Genomic DNA, 18241 nt, shown 5'->3' on the forward strand with positions numbered 1-18241 from the left:
GCCTCACAACACGTGTCTCTCCTTCAGACGGCTTTACTGTATCCAACACACAACTACGCACATCTGAAGGTGTGATTCAGTATTTCATTGTGGGCTATATTTAACAATCCACCCTCTAACACTGATTCATGCCGGGTTTTTTTTTTCTGTGATCTCGGACAGTTCAATCTGGATAAATCTCCGCAAAGCTGCATACAAGAGCCAATACTCTAATCTGTGATGTCCGTGGGAGACAAAGGGCTCAGCTGCTAAGGCGATAATGAGTGAGGGGCCAACTTTGTGGACACATTGACACCGCCCAGTCTAATTTTTCCTTGGATATTTATAAGCAGTTTTGTCAAAGCACCGTACATAAAAAACAAACTAATTTGGTATTAAATCTAAAATAATTACTCACCAGATGGCCATTCGCTGATGCTGGAGTGGCCCTTGAAATCTGTCAATAGCATCAAAGATCTAAGTTGTTATTTGCAACTCGTAGTGTGTTCTTTTTGAAGAGGTTTACAAGAATTGCAAAAAAAGGGCAAGAAAAAAACATCTGAACCGTCTGACACAGTTTTCTGCTCTTTATCAACACTCACTGTATCTCTCTACACACACAAGCAGATATTAAGACACATGCGCACAAACACACACACACACACAGACGATGCCATGTAACTATATTTTCTCCCGACGGAGTGTCTCTGCCCCGTGATAATTGTGAATTTAATTGATGCTGTCACATGTTCTGTAATGGGGTTTCAAGTGATTGCAGAGGCAGTGTGAAAGAAACACAGACTTTTCTAAAGGAGAAAAGGCGCCTCAGCAGAGCTGGGATTAAGAAAAAAACCCAACCACTTTCTGATTAGCTTTTCTTCCTCCTTTTCCTCTCCTCTTGAAATGCAAACTCCCTAACACCTCGTGCGGGGATACAACGTGACACATATATATAGCATTTCCTTCCTCTCTAGAAAGAAAATCCAGCATCTCCATCTTGCCCTGAAATAAAACATATATACATTTATAATAATCATTTATTTCCAATACTTTTCATACAACAATGCACCGCTAAATGCTCTTCTGTAAAGGAGGATATACCCAAAAGATAACTTAAAAAGTGTTTTGTCAAGAACGAAATGACAATGTCTCAGTCTTGCCCTTAACAAAAAGGAAATGTATGTAAAATGTATAAAAATAAATAATAATAATAATAATAATCAAATGTATTTGTATAGCCCCTTTATTAAAAATATGCAGCACTGAATGCTTTTCTATAAAGGATAATATACCCAAAACATATAGAAATGTAGATTAAATGAAAAAAAAAACAATAAAAAGAAAACTAAGATAAAGAAAATATAATAAAATAGGATGGCAAAGCAAACATGGAATGCAAATCATAAGTAAGAAAATAATCCTAAAAAATATTACCTATATCTGCAGCATGCACATACAGTAGCTCCAGTTTAAACACGGCAGCAATTCAATTTTCCCATACTACATATTCTTATTTTTATCTTCAGTAAATATATTTGACTTAACATTAAACCTAAAATGTGACGTCTTCAACAACATTTATTTTCTGAGGCCAGGAGTGAACACTCACCCTGCCACTCTCCTGACGTACGCATGCTAAGTGTGTGAGCTACCTGGCACGTCTGCGAACATGCATATGTAATCACCAGTGTAACAGGAAATGGACCTAGGCGATCATCATCATTAGCATATCATTAACATCAGCCCCAACATACATAATTCATAGCTAATGAAATATGCCTGTATAACACAATTAACATGATTGTCTTAATGACGAATGACACTGCAGCACAGTTAAAACATCAAACGTGCAGACATCAATGTGAATGACTAATTAAATACTTTCAGATTCTGCCACATTAGACAATAGCAACCAATTCTCGAGGGTAGTAGCACTTTCTTATAATGTTGAATCATTCATTAACAGTCACTGGTGAAGATTGCTCTGCAAAATGAAGTTAAAAGATTCCTTCAGCCCGAAGGCATCTAAATATATATAAATTAGATAGTCATGAGCGTTCTGGTATTGATAGCTGCAGCACCTCTGTGCATGGCCTCTGGGTGCAACGTGCGCACACATGAAATTATCCGAAAGTGCTCGTAGGAAGTTGGTGGTGTGATGCAAGGGCGTGAAGGAGGCTGTCACAGGAAGTTAAGTGCCGGTGTTTGAGACCTCGTACGTGTGTATTCACATTATGTTATTTTCTCCGATGTTCACTCTAGCAAGAGCCCTTTTAGTCATTAGCCACAAGCCAGTGTTGGGTAAAGTAACTAAGTACATTCCCTCACATGCAATTTTGAGGTAAAGTGCCTTTACTTAATTATTTATATTTCATGTTACTTTAGACTTCTACTCCACAAAATTTCCAAGGGAGATATTGCACCATTTATTTCACTTTCTGCTAGATGTTACATGCAAAATGCATGTGAGATCATCACAAAGATATGATGGGTTTTGGCAATACAGCTTTATTTAAGTGGTTAAATTAGCTAAAACTTGGTCTCTCTAAAGAGGCCGTATTATGCTCACATTTGTATTTAGTGCCTCTACTGTGACATGTCTCCATGTTCAGAAAGCTCTTTATTTTTCTCATACTGCCTGTGCTGCAGCACCTCTTTTCACCCTCTGTCTGAAACCAGAGCCCAGTCTGCTCTGATTGGTCAACTGAGACTGGGCTCTGGTTTCAGACAGAGGGTGAAAAGAGGTGCTGCAGCACAGGCAGTATGAGCAAAATAAACATGTCACAGTAGGGTAGGGCTGTACCCGAATATCCAAATATCCGAATATTCGGTTTTCAATTTCGTTATTCGGATATTCTTTTTTTTTCTTTTTTTTTGGCAGCCGTGCTGCACTGCCGCTGCCAAATTGAATTTATTGAAATCTCCAATATCAACGTAGGAGCTTGTGCCTCTTCGGGGGGTGCTAACACTTAACCATAAACTTTATCGTTTACTTTCTCCGTCTTTATATGTAGATATTACTTTTCTCCGTTAATCTCCGCTCCTTTTGTCCATCACGTTGTTTCCATAGCAACAACAACTTCCTGTCAACAGCGCTAACTCTCCTTCAAAATAAAAGCATGTCCATACAAAATAGGAAGCCAAGCCAAATTACACTTAAGACATATATACAACTGCAACGAAAGTAACAAACACAATACTGTAGAATAACTAAATGAATGCCTTGAATAAACTGAAGTACACTCGTCAACCCCCCCCCCCCCCCCCTGCGGGCACGCGCCGAATATCCGAATATTTACTGCTAAATACAAATATGAACCTGAACATTTGCATTGTATGGCCCCTTAAAAAGCAGTTATCATATAAATCGACCTGAACTGAAATCTTAAATCTTCAAGTACTTGTTTCAGACGATACTATTTATACTCTCATTCAAGAAACAAGGGGTATTTTAAATGCAGAATATTTCCTCAACACATACAGAGTATCTTTACACAGTGGTATTTCTACTGTGAACTAGGGATGTGCATCTCCATCACTGAGGCCGATACGATGCGCATCTTGATACGCTGCCAACGATACATTAACGATACCTTTGAAACACCAGGCGATGCGATACGATACGATTCACCCCTGTTGCGATACAGTTCGATACGATTTGATTCAACATTATGCGATTCGGGGCGATGCGATGTGATTCAACACGATGCAAAATAATGATACAATTCAATATGGTACGACAGAGGATTTTGTTGTATTCCTTACATGCAGCAAATCATACATTAACAAAAAAGTGCTTCACATATTTGCTTCTCTCTACTAGTACTGCACATCCCATCATGCTGTTTCTTTGTTACCTTAAAAAAACAAACACTTGGACCTTTCACAAACTGGCCTTTTCACAAGTGTAGTAGTGTTCTCTGTCTCCAGAGTACAGTTCAATTTTATTGACCCCAGACCCCATGTTGCCTCTATGTGCGTCGCTAAGTTCCTCGTACTACTTGTGTACTTTAAAGCCGCACGGCATCGTTTACAATTTGCGAGCGATTTTTCAAGTTGTCTGTCTTTCTTGAAAAATTCGAAGTGTTGCCAAATGTTTGATTTGTAGGTATTTTTCGGTGCGCTGTGTATCTCTTTCTCCTCGACTTCCATGTTTGTTGATAACTGAGACTCTCGGCCTCCGTAGTGGCGAAGCAAAAACCAAAGATCGTCTCTGCTGAGTGCTGACAGGATGAGGGGATATTATATGAATGAATCGTTTTTTTACCGATGCAAAGACGCTACAATCGATGCATCGCGAGTTCAACCCAAACTGTAGCCGATGTGCACTCTTTCAACCGGTGCACTCGCATCTTGAACGTTTATGCCAGTGCACCGATGCGAATCGGTGAATCTTAACATCCCTACTGTGAACACTTCACTCCTGCTGTGTGCACAATCACATCCCCATCACAAAAATAAACACACAAAGACTTGAAGATTTTAAACAAATATTTGTGTCACAAATGCATACAATGCTCACAGAAGGCTTGTGAGACCTTCTTCAAAGTCATTTATAACAGTGCTGAGATAAAAGAAACCTTTTGGAAAAAAAGGGAAAGGAATGAGGCTAGGAGTCATGCAGACAAGAAAAAGGAAAAGTGTGTGATGGTGCCACCGGGAGGGCCTAACTGTAAACACACATACCTTCTGACAAGGAACTCATCAATAATTATTCTTTAAAAATACGTCTCCTTGTTAGCATCTCTGTCTTTTTTTCATTTGATTCCACTCGGGCACCTTCCCTGTAGAAATAATTTAGCCTCCGGGTCCGAGCACAGCAGGGGTGAGACAGCAATTAGAGTAGTGTCGGGAGGGAGGAGAGAGGGGAGGGGGAGATAACAAGAGAGAGGAGAGCGAGATTACCATGCAGGACGAAGAAAAGGGGTGATGCGGAAGAAAGTGGGTAAAAGCGGAGAGAGTACAGAGAGGGAGGTCACAGGAGGAAAAAAGCGATGTACAGCACATTAAGGGCAGCGTTAATGGCATGTGGATACACAGAGTGGAGGGGAAGGGGGGGGGGAGTGAGAAGTAAGAGTGGTGGAAAGTGAGGAAAGGTTAATAGCTTACAACTGGCAGAGGGGAAAAACGTGTGAGGCAGTTTAAGGGGGAAAAAAGGAACGGAAGAGGAGGGAGTGAGAGATCACACACTTCTCTAAAGCTGACCTGCGCGGCCCGGAGCGAGCAGAAGAGAGACAGACAAAAAAGGAGAGAGGGTTATGAAAAGAGGTGGCGGGGAATCCGGGGGTTTACACGGAGGGAAATACAAAGGGCGCAGACACAGTGAGAGAATGGAGGCAAGCAGATAGACACAATTTTATTGCAAGCCCGAAATCTGTGTCTCTGTTGCCGAGTGGGTGCAAGATCACATAGAGGAAATAATGGATGGGATGACTGAGGGAACAAGGCTGGGATGAGGGAGAAAAGAGGAGAAACCGCAGAGTCTCTTACAGATAGAATTCAAAAGAAACACAGCCTGCCTTTCTCTTCTTTACTTCCAATCTCCCCTCTCCCTTTATAGCCCTTGTTTCATCTCGGGATAATGTCGAACAAATCAGCAACACGAGCATGTGAATTTAAAGCATCGCTCTCCAAGATGTAAAAATGGCAGCGCTTTATCTCTGAGAGAATATGAACCGCTTAGACTTCATCTGCCCCGTAATATAAAAAAATGCAGATAACCCTGGGAACGCCGGGTTAGGATGTTCCTAATGTAAAAACACAAACTGAACCACGGATTGGAGCTGGTTTTACTCCCCTGGGGATAACCCGCCAAGGTTAGCCGTGTCAACGCTGAGCTACACATTTAGCCAGTAGTAGTGACATCAGGAATGTGTGAAGTGGAGAGGTCCTGCCGGAGTCAAACTCATGATTATGCATAGCCCAGCGTGAGCTCTGTGACCTTGAGCTAATATTATGCACTGGTCTGGACCGTGCACTCCACTTCTCCCCCGTGCCCCTAAAGGAGGCGTGAGTCAGGGAGCGGAGGGCACGGAGAGAGAGAGGAGGGCAGAGGCGTTGTAGAAGAAGAAAAAGTCACACTACAAACTAAAAGAGAGAAGAAGATAGTCATAAAGGCACGAGCTGAAAGGTGACACATCACCCCCAGGCAGCCACAATGGAACAGCTAATCATCAGATCTGATCATTAAATCATCACTGTTGCTCAACACGTATGAATTGAACAACAGCTTATAAATATTTACCAGTTACCGGTGGATGAGCTTTGCTGCTTGTTAAGTATTAACCAATATAAGCTTGAAAACATCAATATCAAAGTATTAAACAAAAATATGACAATTTGCTTCAATCAGGGCCCCCGTGTTAAAGGTCCCATGTCATGCTTTTCCGGTTATTACCCGTCCCCTTGTGTTATGTAGCTTTTTCTGCATGTAAACGGTCTGCAAAGTCACAAACCCTCAAAGTACACCCTGTAGCGAGTAAAACTCTAACACAGAAAAGACCTGTCTATGCTGCCCCAGAACGCCTCGTTGGAGATTTTTCTTTTTCCATTTTTTTCTTCCTGGTCATACTGACGTAACGCTAGACCAAATGGACCAATTGGTCCAAATGGACAATCCGCGGAGCTCCGCACACACACAAACTCACTCAGCCTTATCTTTTCTCAGCCGCGGTGCCCCGTGGAGCTCCGTACACACACCAGGGTTCCCGCGGGGTCTTAAAAAGTCTTAAAAAGTCTTAAATTTGATAATCTGAATTTAAGGCCTTAAAAAGGTCTTAAATATGACCAAAAAAATAAGAAAGGTCTTAAATATGATTTAGAAGGTCTTAAAAATGATGGGATTTGAAAGGTACTTCTGTGTTGCGATCGCGTCTATATGTGTTTTGGGGGAAATGTCCGGGCTGCAAAGTAACCAGTACGGTAAGAGCCTTTCAGTTCCCCCCAACAATTTGTATTGAAATAAATCAACATGGAACCAGTAATCACTAACTTTGTTTCCCCCGGCCCCTTATTGGAGAACACCCAGCTAGTAACCTAGCAAGCAAGCTTCAGCTAGCGACAGTCAGAAACTCATGTATCTTCAAATCTACTTACAAATAAATATGGGGAAGTGTAAGTTCAACCGTATTTGGTTGGAAAACATCGAATTTAGTGCTTGGTTGAAACCAGTGGAGGGGAACGTGTTTGAAGCCCGCTGCACCTTTTGAAAAATAAATTAGCGTTTGTTTTGCTAATGTGTTAATTATTTAAAACAAATAATAATTTGAACAGTATCTTTTTAACTGTTGATTACCCTGAACCTATAATTCAACTGCAAAACCAATACAAAAATAAATTAAATAAATTATACATTTAAATAAATAATATCAAAATAATAAATACCAATAAACAAGATCAACAAATATTTTGGAGCGCACTTCCACAAGCTATTAAACATGTATAAATATGATAAATAAATTAGACTAAAATTAATTAGATCAAATATGTTGTAGTGCACTGTCACAACCTAGCAAAGCAAAATCATTTCGTAATTGTGGCAGGCCAAAATCGTAATTGCGATTAAAATATGATTAATTGCACACCCCTAACACACACACACATACACTTTTTGTCTAACACGCTAACACAGTGCTGTACTGTTATGCCTTTACATTTACTTTGTAAGTAATTATGGGACGTATTTCTTCTTTCATAGCAATTTTCCTTCATACTTTCTTGCCGTGAAATAGGTCTTAAATTCTATTCAAAGTGGTCTTAAAAAGGTCTTAAAAAGTCTTAAATTTGAGTAGGCGAAACCTGCAGTGTGTGTGTGTGTTCAGGCTGAGCTCCGCGCTGTCTCGCTGTCTCGCTGTCTCGCTGTCTCGCTGTCTCGCTGTCTCGCAGACCCCACGCAGCAACCAGGAAACTACACCAGTAATCCAGCTCACACTGTCCGCTCCTCGAGCCTCAAAGGGCGGAGCAGCGAGCCCCGCAACGTCCCGCCAACACGGCACCCAGACCCCACGCAGCATTCTCATCTGTTTGTCATTACTGGTGTCATTTTCTGGTTGCTAACAAACGCCATTGTAACACATAAACACTGATGTTCAGCTGTAACGGTGGTTGACTAATCAGAAGAGAGTGGGCGAGCTGACCAATCAGAGCACAGTGGGCTCATAGGGAGGGGGGGGCAGGAGCTCCAACAAGCCGTTTAGGACAGAGAGTGAATACACATACTATACAGAGATGCTGTATGAGAAACCAATGTGAGTTTGGAACATTGAACAATGTAAATCTATTCTAGTATACCTCAACAATGGAATTATGATCAGTAGAAATGGCCATGTCATGGGACCTTTAACACTCTTAACACTACATTTGGTTCTGTGCCTTTTCTTGGACTAGATTCCAGCACTAAAGGCAGTCAAATTGCAAATCGGAATATGCTAGCAAATTAAAACGTCCATTTTAACTTATAAAATGGCTATGCTCTTACAGTCACAAAACATGCCAGATATTGATCCAAACTTCACTTAACACTACAATATGAAACAGATATAGACATACAGCTTTACTCAGATGATCAACAATTGAAATATAATACAAAATCAGCTTTGTTTAATTAAATTGAACAAGCTAATGTCAACCTAATCTACAGCAATGCTATCTGTGTAATGCTCATTGAAAAGAATCACTTACAAAGGTGTTAAAAAACCCTTTATTTATGTTGCTACATAAATACATAACATAACTTAATATACATAAACATAACTTAATTTCATGTAGTGTTAATTTTGTTAGCGTACAATTCTTTTGTAGTGTCATGCTGCTGCTGTGTCTCAATTTGTGTACCTACACTTGCTATTTTGAGTTCATTCACTCTGAGAAAGGCGGCACAATAAAGTACATTATGAGTACAAGAATGGGAGTTTTAAGTTTTGCGCCTGGTGTGATACCAATGATTCTAGTTTTTGTTCATATAACTGAAACCTTCTAACTGCTAATTCACTAGCAAGGAGTGGAACATTGCCTTTTCCAATGATTTTACATCAGCCGTTTGCCATTTGAGAGAGAACGAACCTGTTGAAATTGAAAGAGGACATATTATGCTTGTTTTCAGGGTACTTTTTGTGTTTTGATCCTTTACTGTGACCGGTTTGAATGCTTAAAGTTCAAAAAGCTCTTTATTTTCCTCATGCTGCAGCACCTCTTTTCGCCCTCTGTCTGAAACAAGAGCCCGGTCTGCTCTGATTGGTTAGCTGTCCAGCTTTGTTGTGATTGGTCAACCGCTTAGAAATGTCCCGCCATTTAGCATATCAGATACAATGTGTTGGGGCGCGTTACATAGTGATGTCATTATGTTACAGAAGTAACCAAATGAGTCCAATGGAGGCGTTTGAGGCAGGGGGGGAGTGTGTGGGAGAGAAACTCCCTCTGGAGGGAACGATTTACATGATGCCAAATTGAAAGAAAGCACTGTTCTCAGTCTTGTGTCAAATGTATTGTTTTTTTCTTTTTAGTCTACCTCATTCTATTTTCTTTAGTTACATTTTGTTTCCTTTTCTTAAAACTGATAAGGTGTTAAAATATACTAGGAAAAAGATTACAGTATATTGAACATTTCTGTCAATCTATTTTAGCCAAAATATCACCCTGTTTCCTTGTCTCCTTATTCCCCCAATCAACTTAGTTTATAATCATAGTTTTTCGTTGGCAAATAATACAAAATTCCTTCCAAAACCAAATGAGCAAACTATTTTGGCTTCTATAGCAGAATGCTATTTAAAACATTTGAATTTCTATGTCTCTATGGTGAAAGTGTAGGCATACACAAGTCGTGTGTCTGGCAAATGTAAATCCCATGTTCTCATTCTGTTTTTCGTCTGCACTAACTCCTGATCAGAATATCTGGCTGTTTAACTGAATGCTCCCCTCCGTTCCCCAGCTGGTCTGTCTGTCTGCTGTTTGGTAATGGGCAGGCAGCTTACAGTGGGTTTATGAGAGCTTTTTTGTAGTTGAAAACAGCTGCCTGCTGAGTCTGAAAACAAGGTTGATGAAAAGCTATGAGAGCAAACCAAACAGTAGAACTGTGAAGCCAAAATAATGAGCAAAAGGACGCTGAAGTACCCCGTCAAACTGAGTTAATTCATTGTTGATACAAAAACTATGGATTAGAGCAGTTTATGTTGGCCAACAGCTGCTGTGAGTAGCCTGGCGGATAGAGGGGGAGGTGACGGGAGGGGGCACAGGGTAAAGGCAGGTCAGAAGAAGAGAGCAGGAGGTCGGGGGGGAAGAGGGAGCGGGTGAAAGGTGGCACCTGATGGGTGGAGCCGTAGGATAAAGACAGGTAGAAGAAGGAGAATCTTCTTTTCAGCTTGCTGACAGATGCAGGTTAATATTGTAATGCATGATGAGAGGCACACCAGGGAAAACACACATGCTGAGATAATGAAAAGGTAGTGACACTGTATTATTAAAGCATATAATATAAACTGTCCATAAATCTTATATATAATGTGTGATTATGTGCTTCTTGAGACACCTGCTGTGTTGGGTCCCTCCGAAGAAGCTGTTTTAAGGAATGTTCATGCAGTTTATATTCATATTAATAAGCAAACCTCTTCCCTTAGGCATTTCTGTCTCATTATCGTGAACGCTACATCACAGGAAGATCTAGAATATAAATGTTATCAAATATGGCATAAATGCCCACTTTGACTCAAGGATGAACGAATGAGAAAATTGTGCTCAAAAGTCAAAGTCATTGTTACCCCACAAAACAGGATGAAATTATGAGGTAATGACAATTTGGACAGACATGGGTGTAAAATGCAACCCTACTGTTTGGAAGTGGCACAACCGTTACTTTGTTATGCATGTAAATGGTCTACAAAGGGTAAAATCCCAAAGTTCCCTCCAGAGGAAGTTTCTCTCCCAAACCCCCTGCATGGAAAGCTTCCATTGGACTCCTTTGTTTACTACCGTAACACAGTGACATCACTAAGTAACACTCGCATTTCTATTTGCTCGCGCCCCAGCGCATTTTACACATTTGGCCAAGGGAAAGGACATTTCGGACACATCTCGTAGCAGTTGACCAATCACAACAGAGGCGGCTAGTTAACCAATCAGAGCAGACTGGGCTCTGGTTTCAGACAGAGGGTGAAAAGAGGAGCTGCAGCACAGGCAGTATGAGAAAAATAATATAATATGTAAACATATCACAGTACAGGCACAAAATACAAAATGGAACAAACTAGAACAAACTACAAAATCATTTTCAAAGGGATCACACCAACTCTGACACCAAATTTGTCCGGGAATGACCAATGGCCCTCGCTTACTTCTTACCTCCCTACCTCTGGCGGCCTCACTCAGACCACACCTACCTCCAATTTAAACCTTTGTAGGATCTCAAACCACATCTCTAAAGATTTGTGACTGCATCTTCCAGGGTTATGAAACTATTGCGGTGATAAAAATGTTATGCCATGCTGTCAGAAACACAAAGACTCACAACATGGAAACAATACTAGCGTAGCGGGCTGTAACTATTTCATTTTGAATTTAAATGCAAGTAACTTGTTGTGTTCCATTGTTGACACCGCATATTCTCAAACAAGCTGTACATTGTTTCGCACAGAAAAATCAATCTGACCTCCTTCTCACAAAAACTCAATACTAATAAAAAAGCAATGAAAGAAAAGATAATAAACAGTGCTTGAAATTCCTTTTCATTATTACACAATCCTCTTGGCCTGCACACACACACACACCCCACACACACACATACACGTTTTGGCTCGCGTTGGTAAAAGCCATTCCTCTTGGCAGTGGCATATATGTGGGCGACTTGCCCTTTAAATGTACAGCAGTGAGTTAAGCCTCCAGTGGCCTTTTCCAGGCCCGTCTCCTTCGGCTAATAATATGACGTAGTGTACACCACCAGAGTGGAGCATTGAAGCAATAAAACACAAACAGTCGCCCGACGAGCCGCCACACACACGGCCATGCACACCCACACACACTCCCTCTAATACATCAGCTGATTATGATAATCAAACGTGGGATTTGCATACTCGGAGGCTAAAAGCACAGTTTTGTACTAAATAATGGATTGCAGAGGAAGGGAACAGTGGCGCGATGCATTGAACAGCTTATTGTGCAAAAGGAAAAGGCTAATAATGATGAATAATGAATGTTCTATTAGGAAGTGTGTGAGTGGGAGGAAGTGAGTGTGGCAGAAAGGGGTTTGCAGTTTGTGTGTTATGTGTTCTTGTGTGGAGGCCACACAGCGTGCCCTCTAGAGACGGACTGAATTAGATCAAACGAGAACAGGGCAACATGTGCACACGACAACTGAATTAAAGAGGCGATCGACACTAACCAAACTTCAATGGCGGATCAATGTTAAACAATTAGCTGCGGCTCCTCATGACCTATTTCAACCAAGTCTCGCTGTAAGACAAACAGACAAGGAGCCAGAGGAGACTGTTTTCAATATCGTCTGACATTTTACTGTGAGCGCAGAACAAAAGGGAATTTCCCCCCACATTCGCCGCGAGAATGGGTTTGATTGAAAGTTCAGACGGAATTTAAAACGTGTCACAGTACAAAGGTCTGTCTTCTGAAGTCACAAGTGCTCCTCAGAGGCTGGCTGCTTTGTGTTCGAGTGCCTCTGCATAATTGAAAGCTTTTTTTTGTTATGTGTGTCTCCGCATTGATTAGAGAGGAGAGCAGTCAAAGTAGAGCGAGCACATTACATGCATGTCTGTGACACACACCTGTGAGTAACACCATTTGCTTTTGTTTTAAAGTGTGTTCTCACATCGTGCCAATTATATTTATTGGAATTTTAGCGAAGTTAAGTATAACTTGGTTATTATTCTGACAGTTTTGGCATCATTTCCATTTGTTGTGATTCACTTATAATCATCAAATAAATCGCTTCCAGTCTGGCAGGGCAAAAACAATAATGATCCAGATGATCAGAGGAGATGTTAATAAGCCAAATGATCCTACCACTTTATTTGAAGATAACATTGCAGGTGTGTCGACATGTTGGTAATGAATCCCTCATAACACTTGTAAACTATGGCAACAGCTGTCGGTAAAAGTTGACCTGGTCACTTATATAGGATAGAGCAGCTCGATGACGCAAAGGGTAAAATGCGAACCAAACTACTCTGCCAAGCACAAAGCATATTGGTGCTCCTGTGTAAACAAGATACTGTATCATCATTGCCTTTATACAGGAAGTTCACAAAGTCACTGTTACATCATCCCTTGGCTTGTGGACAGCCATTTCAAAATTGGCGTTTTGGCAATAGCCAGACTTAGCAACGCCATGAAGCCTACCATGTTTTATCATTTATTTCACTCTAAATGGAAATATCATTAACACAATTAACATCATGCTGTATAAAAGAAGACAGGAAACTAGATATTGAGACCATACACTCATTAGGAACATTGTTAAATAGGACATAAATCAAGTTAGGTATTGTCATTATCTCATAGATTTCTGAACAATTGGTCTTCATTTTTGGAAACTAGTGTAGTGGCCTGCTGGCCCTTAAGAGGAAGTTTGAAGCAATTCCGCATTGGCTTCTCTTTGTCAGACCTGGATCTTGCTGTTTTGGTATGAATTTGGTGCACATTTTGACCCTTTTTAATTCAAATGAGCCTCATTGAAAAAGCAGTACACTTGTCAAAGATCAGCAACTATAGCCACACAAAGTTACAGTGACATTTTTAGTGTCCTCAGAGTGTTGAAGCAATTTCAGACTGACAGTGTGGGATATTAAATCCCAAGTTCAGTTTCTCTCTGTACCTGTTCAATTCCTTGCCAAAAGTGTTGATAAATGCCTGTCAGGACTGTGAGCTCACAACTTTAATAGCCTTAGTTCCTCTTTCAAATAACTTTGATAAGTCTCACTTATTTTTTAGCAACATCCATGTGTTTCTGGATCCCAGCAAGGAAATTGGTGAATCTAATGTCAGTGTCAGTGACAGAAATAATAATGCAAAACTATGACAATAAAACCCATATTTTATTTCTGCCCTTTTCATAATCAGTGACTTATTAGGCAGTGAATACAAATGAAATGTGCCTTGTCTGCTTATTCGGTGACAGAGGTAATAACCCTTGATTTAGCTGCTCTTAGTTTTAAAAAACAAGATTTTAGTGTATTATAGTTTGGCAAAAGCGAATTATCATAATAAAATGGTTACTTTATGGGTTATCATGTCTGTAAACGTACTAGTATTCCAGTGAATTCATTAAAACAAAAGCATATTTAATGATTTACTAGTCTTTAAATCAAACATTTATTTAAACAAATTGTCAAAACATACTTAAATTGAAGGGCTTAGCCTCTTTCCTAACCCTAATCATTGTTATACACTTCCTTACTGATAAATATGACTTTCAGTTAAAGGGGTCCTATTATACTAATGCTATTTTGTGCTACCGTTTCATGTCTCCATGCTTTAATGTTCAAAAAGCTCTTTATTTTCCTCATACAGCCTGTGCTGCAGCATATTTGTTCTCCCTCTGTCTGAAACCAGAGCCCAGTCTGCTCTGATTGGTTAGCTGGCCGGCTCTGTTGTGATTGGCCAAGCACTTAGAGAAGTCTATCACGTACTATGTGTTGGAGCGCTAGCTAATAGAAGCACTAGCGTTACAAAGCGATGTCACTATGTGGCAGAAATAAACACAGGAGTCCAATTAAGGCGTTTTAAGCACGGCGGGAGAGAAGCCCCCGTTGGACGGAACTTTGGGATTTTAGCCTTTACCGACAATTGAAATACACAAAAACCTATACCACACTACAGGGAAGCGAAACCCAAAATGCATAATAGGGCCCCTATGATCCTTTCCTTGATTTTGAGGGACACAATCCTGCTATACCTGTGTCTAAGCACTTGTTTGTGTTTGGTTTTGCGTGAGGCCCAGATGGGGATCCGTTGCTTTCCAGATGGGAGAGAAGGAGAAGACATGAGATGATGGCAGAGCTAACCACAGCCAGCCCAGAGAGGAGTTGACTTTAATTACTAGTCGCTGTGTAGATGTTGGCCTCAGCTTTGTGCTGTGTTCTATTAACCGCTCCACACTGCCTGACCTGCTCTCAACTGTTTCTTCTCTCTCCAGGTCAGGCACACACAAAGTACACACTCACACACACACACACACATGCACACACACACACACACACACACACACACACACACACACACACACACACACACACACACGCACACTCCTTAGTCACGCCTTGGCTCCTTGTTATCTGTTTGCGATGACTGTGCCAAGTGGAGGTTCAGCCAGGGCAGGAGGAGAGTCGGAGTCATTACACCTCCTTCTTTAAAGCCACCACACACACCTCAAAAGACTTTCTTTAAAACAGTCACACACATGCACACAAACACGTACACACCCTCAGGCAAAGCTAATGACATCTCAGTGGTAGAGAGGCACGCTTTTATTTCCAACAAGGCTCTCTGAACTCAAACGGGCAACGTCCCAAATGAATTTGCCGTTTTTTCCCCTGATCGGCCAGTTTCTTCAGAACACCTCTCTGAATTGGTGGGCCTGCTCCAAATCGATTGGCTGACCCTCTCCCCTCTGCCCTGCTTGACACCGCCTGGCTGATATAAAAAGAGCTGGCATAAGCCCCGGCCCCCAGCGAGACCACCACCCAGCCTTGTTGTGGAGTTTGACTGACTCACAGTTGTCCTACAGGCCTGCGGTTCTTTTGAAGTCGCCCCATAGAAGATGAATAGCTTCCTTCTCCTCCTTGCAGATGAGATTGGAGGATATTCTCCCACCTGCCTGTGTGCCCTTGCAAACTCTCCCTGATGTTTTTCTGGGAATTGAACCTTACTGCCAATATCAGGGCTCAGCGGTGCCACTGTACTGCCTATTTTTTCATTTGAGCCCATTTCCCACATTTTTGTTTTTCTGCTAGTGTAACCTCACCTCCCTCTCAGCCCCACACATCACAGCGACCACACACACACACACTCACACTGAATTTGTGGGGATAACATCCACATTCATTAGGCTAATGCACAGCTGTGGGAAAAAAAAACCCTTTTTCCTGGTGTTTTTATGATTTATCGCGCTGCGGAAATGTGAAATTGTGTATACGGGATATTAGTTATTTAAATGATTTAGAGGTCGGCATAGAGTACTTTTCCTCCTCGCTTCTTGATTTATGGTTATTGCAGAAATGTGAAATTGAGTATATGAGTATAAGCATATTACCTTATGATAATATAAGTAATTGAAGAGATTTAGGAGTCTGGGGAGGCCGGGTGTTGCATACACAACCGGCAATAGGCAAAATGGAAATGGCAGCTTATCAGGCTGGAATCACTCTCCAAGCAGGGGAGACACATCAGTAAATTTGGCTTTTGTGGCCTGTGCCTTCATATTGTTTGGCTTTTGATATATTTGATGGTGTATCACGGGGGCGATATGAAACGCAGGAGTTATGAGATGTCATATTATTCAAGTTAAGCGGATGTGAAATATGTTGATATCCAGTTGTTGTTGTTAGAATATTGTTTGGGTATTCTCGCACGCTGACAGGTTGCTGAAAGATATTCCAAAGCTGTGCCAACGCTGTAGCCGTAAAATAACCGCCGCCGTTATATCTGCTTGAGTGCGTTATCCTTATTATACTTTCCTATTAATCTAGGAGGAACAGATAAGGGTGATAGGTCAGCCTTAAATGGATTTGGTTTCCTCTGGTTGGGTTCCCCTGCTCCTGAATGACTCTGAGCAGCGCCTTCAATCAGCGCCACCGCTCACTGTGGTAATGATGGCCGGGGCTTCATTAAGAAGCTCGTTAAGTCCCCTCGTTAAGCTACAGGGCCGTTAAGACTTTGATTGTTAATGGCTCTTCGTTAAAAAAGAGTGAATCTCCCATGGTGGTCCCGACCGGCCTGCTGTTTTGTCCAATTGTCCCCAATTGGCCCCTATATAAGACGCAGAGCAAGTCTAAACTCAGTGTAGGGTTCAAATGTAAGACTTTTCAGTGAACTCGTTTGACCCTGCTTTCAACAATATCCAATGTGAAAACCTCCACAGTTGGCAGCAGCAACCTTTGGTTAAGTTTATACCTCTGACCTTTTATACAAAAGAAAAAGCCAGACGGAGATAGTTTTGACAGCAACCCGACCTAATAGCTCACCTTAATGGCCTATTGTTTTCCGTGAGCATGCTGCTTTGTCTGTGGATGGTTACGAAATAAGACGTGTGTTTGTTTTTTTTTCTCCTCGCTGGTAATTTCAGGCGATTTAGCTCACACAGTTTTGCTCACTCAGCGCTGATTGTACACCATTTCCCCGTGTCATTTTGAAATATGGCAACATTGAGGCTTACACCTGTTTGCGTGAATGTTTTGCAGCAGTGCTTCTGCCAGGTGGCTATTTGTTTGCTTTACTTTAACTACACATGTATAGATGGGGCTGTCATTTAGTTTACAGGGCAGGTCTTAATTTTGCAGTAAATATTGAGCGTAGTCAGAGTTATAGATGGTGTTTTTTGGGATAAATAACCCAAACATCCATCCTTTCATCGTCAAACAATAATCTAGATTCGGGTCGCGATGGAAGCAGTTCGAGCAGAGAGAAACCCATTTCTTCGGCTGGTACTCGCAATCTCGTTCTTTCGGTTATGACCCACCCTTCATGACCATAGGCGAGAGTATGAACGAAGATGGATCAGTAGATTGAAAGCTTTGCCTTCTGGCTCAGCTCTTTGTTTGTCACAAAGGTTTAATTAATTCAGAAGGACAAATCAAGCAAGAACAAATGTCTGAAGCTTAATAGTAAAAGCTAGTTCTATTTTAGGTGTATATTAGGTCTATTTCTAGTAAAAGTGCACACTGTTCTCACACAACACTCACCATGGAGCATAGAGTGCTTTCATGTTTCCCGATTTGCATTGCCATTTCAATAAAGGGATCTTTTGAAGGTGAATTGTTGTTTACCTTTTGACTTTTTTGCCAAATTATTCACACCATTCTACCTTTCAACTTTCAGACACGTGTGAACTTATGATTGCTTTTCTTAAACAACCTTGTCAACATCCATACTTATCATTTACCCCCCGGGAAGCCGGCATATCCAATGCTATCCCCCCCACCCTGAACAAATACCGATCCTCAAAGTAGACGAACATTTCGATTCACAGTATCCATTCTCATTTCATTTAGTAAATTTGCTTTAGCCGTTGCCATGCAACAATGCTTTCCTGAGCTAACCCCCCACC

General features: G+C 41.2%; 1 protein-coding gene across 1 annotated transcript in view; it reads left to right on the forward strand.

Moving 5' to 3' along the window:
- The window catches only part of LOC117489004, a 158690-nt gene that overhangs the window by 54266 nt on the left and 86183 nt on the right, over nucleotides 1-18241 (forward strand). The gene's annotated exons all lie outside the window — the stretch shown is intronic.

The sequence above is a fragment of the Trematomus bernacchii genome, unplaced genomic scaffold, assembly GCF_902827165.1.
Source record: "Trematomus bernacchii unplaced genomic scaffold, fTreBer1.1, whole genome shotgun sequence".
NCBI classification, from domain to species: Eukaryota; Metazoa; Chordata; class Actinopteri; order Perciformes; family Nototheniidae; genus Trematomus; species Trematomus bernacchii.